This window comes from Photinus pyralis, unplaced genomic scaffold, assembly GCF_008802855.1.
Source record: "Photinus pyralis isolate 1611_PpyrPB1 unplaced genomic scaffold, Ppyr1.3 Ppyr1.4_LG2, whole genome shotgun sequence".
In the NCBI taxonomy this organism is placed as follows: Eukaryota; Metazoa; Arthropoda; class Insecta; order Coleoptera; family Lampyridae; genus Photinus; species Photinus pyralis.
In genome coordinates this window covers 15,935,194-15,939,879 of record NW_022170403.1, presented here as the reverse complement: position 1 = coordinate 15,939,879, position 4,686 = coordinate 15,935,194, and positions in this window count along the sequence as shown.

The window sequence follows — 4,686 nt, the reverse complement described above, 5'->3', positions numbered from 1 at the left end:
CAACATGGCGGTGCTTGTATTATTAGATTATTCTAAAACCTTCGATAGAATTGACAATGATGTATACAAGGGCTACTTAAACAAACAAGTAAAAAGGTTTTCGGCCTAAGGAGAGTAACTTCAGTGCATTTTCCATGAATGATCAGTACTTCCCAAAAGCTATGTGCGCTGCGATTTTCTTTACTAGAGGCATATATGGTTAAAATTTCAAAGGAATATCTCCATAAACAAAAAAAGTTGGCCTTGCGCAAGTCGCGTCTGCGTGGATTTGATTTTTACTATGTGCGATATGTTTGCTTTTCCTAATGTCATTTGTAGTTTTCGATTTTTACCACATGTGATACGTTTTTCTTTACTAGAAGCATCTATATATAAAATTTAAAAAATATCTTTATAAATGAAGAGGTTGGCACTGACTGCGCATGCGCACATCTAATTTTTGCAATATCACTTATGTTTGCCTTTAACAGAAGCATCTGTGATTAAAATTTCAAAAAGATATTTCGATAAACAACAGTGGAAATTGCGCATCCTGCGCATGCGCGCATTAAACTGATGTTTACAATATGCGATACGTTTATTTATTTATTTGTTTATTTATTTGTTTAACCAGAAACCATACAAAATAAAAATTCCAATTACATGGCACTGGGGCTCTGAACAAATATTAGGACTTAAGATCTAATTTTATTTATTATTGAATTTTACTTACACTAAAAGCAACTTTGGTTAAAATTTCAAAGAAATATTTCCATAAATATGAAAGTTGCCATTGCGTATGCGCACATATGATTTTTTACTATCTGCGATATATTTGCCTTCACCAGTATGATTGGTGGTTAAAATTTCAACAAAATATATTAATAAATAAGGTAGTTGACATTGCGCAGTTTAATTGTCAAAATTTTCCTTGGCTTAGGTGCTAGAACCATACGCTACCGAATGCAAAAAGAACGAACTTAATATCTTGAAAACTGTAGGAGTAGCTAAGGACTCGGACAGACGGACGGACAGAGAAAGTGGCTGCAATAGTGTACCCAACTTCGTTGGAAAATGCGCTAAAAACGTGCCTTAAATTTGTTGAATTACTGAATTACAGATTAGGAATTAACATATAATCTGATAATAGAGCATAATCATTCTTTGCGTTTAATGTAATTTGGTCTATGTGCCAACGAGATATTTTAGCATTGGAAATCCTTATGTTTTGTACGGGTATGAAGTTACTGGTTAGCCGAGCAGAAAAGAACACATCGGTGTCGCATCAAGTGATGATTGTCCTGTACCCGACTGCAATCGGTAGATTCAGGAAAACTCGCGGATACTGTCGATATGATACTTACTTAACAGTGCTCAAGGGTTTTGTTAATTCGAATCTAAATTAATCGCCCGTGATGGTATTACATGCATGTTACGACACTTATTATTCAGAAAGGTTACGTTTGCGACACGAGCGCGCTTGCGAGTAACTGGAGCAAGTGATACCGTATGAATAAGGGTTATTTGTGTTTTACATATGGCGTTGTATGGTTATTTCCCATGCTTCCGATGGTTGCAAGGATTGCGAAATCTGTGAATTTTTTTACTTCGTTAAAATAAGGAAAGGAATGTGCACAAGATCATGGAAGCCATCATATGATTTAATTTAGAGTATACACAAAGCAATTCTATAATTGGAATTTAGATACTACCTCTATTCGACATGATGTGGCAGCACAACTTATTTATTATCTAAGGATACCTCTCTTATTTAAGGCTGGACAGTACATACAGAACGGAGTATGTAAAGTTGCCTATTGTCAATCCCCAAATTTGGTTATTTATAATATTAATTTGTGTTCGATGGTAAAAACATAAACTTAGTCCATTTTCTATCTGTATAAAACCAGCCACGCGGCGGAAGCTATCTTTTCGCGCTTTTGAGGAAAACTTTTAAGTTGTTTTTCCAAGATAACTTATCTATAAATGAAATTGGAACAATTTCCAAAATTAAGATACGTTCGTAAACTTAATATCTAGGCAATAACGCCAGGAAAATTTATTTCCTTTTTTCTTTTCCAAAATATGACACCCTAACAGCCCTCGACGTTGCCCTTAAAAAAAAGATTATTTTAAAACATTTTAGTAAACCCCGGCGTTATTGTCTAGCTAAAGCATTCACCTTTCACAGGAATATTCGACCCCTTCTTCAACTTCACTCAGAATTAAGATATCGTGGAACGAAATCACGCGTTTTCGGGCAACGGAACGGGTGTACTGTCCAGCCTTAATAGCTGATTTATTAGTATACTGTTGTGTGCCTAATTTCATAAATGTTCAATTTTAATTTATACCTATGCTTTCCTTATCTAAAATATGAATTACGCAATTTCAAACGAAACTAGTGCAAAAAATCATTTTACTTTAACCATTACAAGAACTACTCAATTGCAAGGTTAACATGTTTTCGAATGCGATTGGAGAATCACGTTCTTCCGTAAATTTCTTGTTAGTTTTCAATCGTCTACGGACGCGTTAACATTAACGTATTATTCCGAATTGCTTCTTATCATCTTCTACAGTTTAAGCAATTGTAGTGATGTTACAGTTACATCCCTTTCGCAGGTTCAATGTTTATAAACTACTGTAAAAATAAGGATTTTCAACAATCGCTGGAAAAAAAGTTATATGTAGGTACGTAGAAAGCCTTTTTTATTTAACGCTTTGCTTTGCTTTTGTTCGCACTCATCCGTAGAACTAAAAACATAAGAATTTTTTGCTTCTTTGGCCAATTCGAAATGAAGGATTTGTAATTTTTTCAAGTAGCGTTGGGTCAAAGTCCCAGGTCACCAAACCGGGGGAGGAGGGGGAGGAGGAGAACTCACATTGAGGTGGGGGATTGTGTTTAGCCCCTACTTCTGTAGTTATGTTAAATGTATATCCTACGTGTACATTACAAACCTTAACCAGATTTTAGTGGTGGGCGCTGAAAAATAATAATAATAATAATGTCAATAGTCGAACGGGTAAAAGAAGGAAAAATTATTACCCAAATTTTGGGAAGGTAATTGGTAAAAAATTATATATAATTTGTTCAAATAAAGGGCATTTCTTGTCAGTAAATAGGATTAAACTAGGTGTCCTTAACAATTAATCCTTTATCTTTTGAGGTCTCGGGATTCTAGTTTAATACCCCAACTGTAGTGTTTAAACAAAATCACTGTTTTCTAAGTAGAATTTAGTATGTAAAAGTAAAGCAAAATCCAGTAAAACTTGTTTTAGTTAAAATTGACACTTTATAAGCACCAAATCGATCAATACATTGCGAGTATAATTGTAATAATTAACCACTGATTGCACAACCCTCTCCCCAGCGAGCGTCACAGGAGTATAGTAAGTTCGTGCACTGCTGGTTAAAACGATACTGGCTGCTCTTGGTCTGTAGAAACGCTATCCTAAATTTGGTGCTTTCTTCACAACAAGCTGACATTTCAACTAGAGCCCTAGACTATATTACCGCAGATGTAAATATACTATTACATTTGTGCTATTACTATCTACTATGAGTAGATCATTTCCTATTTTGTATAGGTATACGGCAAAAAGCTTTCGTTCCTGAGATTAACTTTTTTTAGTATCGGTCTGCGATCAGAAAGTTAGAGCAATAAACCGAGTCAGTAGCCACAAACGTGTCGCCATCCCTTTAAAATGCATGTAAAGTTCGCATTGTACTACGTAAATCGTGTTTGGCTTCGATAAAGGTATTTAAATTAAAAAGACATTGCTGTTAAAACCGCTGAAAGAGAATCGGAAACTTTGCCAGAGTTAAATCAGTAAATCACTTTGTTACGCCTTGTTGGAGTTAGCTTAGTTTTATCTTATTCCCTACATGAATGCATATGTGTTTAACTTGTATAACACGATGCCTTTTTCCATGCAAGGGATGCAAATCGTACATTTTGAATTTTGTCCTGACGACATCCTGCAAGTTGGTTACTTGTTACGGTGTTGTTTATTTATGAATAAAAGAATCCTTATTTATTACCTCTGTGCATTTCAAAGTATAATACTTTATCTACTTAGAAGTTTTTACGTAACTTTTTCCCTCGCAAAACTTTAACCCACTCTGAAAATTTAAGAAACGCAGCGAAATGAAAAATTTTCTATTTCTCTAAACTCCAAACTTTTTAAGTAACACCATAAATATTTACAAAAGTGTTTGTTGTTTGGGGATGCTTGGAATTAAATTAAAATGCTTCCGGAATTTTATTAATGCTGACTTATTAACACTATATTCAATTTGGCTCTTTAGATTTTTTCTGGAGATGAATTATAATTCGCGTACAAAGAAGATGAATTTGCCTCAAAAATTTGGTTAATTTTAAATGTTTATTGCATATATGACGTAGTTTAGTGTCTTTAGTTGTTTATTTTAACGACCGTCACAGACTCGGTTGGATAGCTATTTTCCAATTTTGAATTAATGATTGTAGGAAATTAAATCATTCGAAAATTCTGTATATTTAAGTACAAGAGAGTCAAGAGACCTTTTCCCCTAAGTTTTTACAGAAGAACGCTTTGTTCAGGTCAAAGCGAAATTAGACTGTATTTGATTTCCCCTTACAATATCAGCGGAAAAAGTACGCAGCCGTGAGTGAGAAGCGTAATAAAAAAAGTAACAGTTAGAGTTTTGAATTGAATGGTATA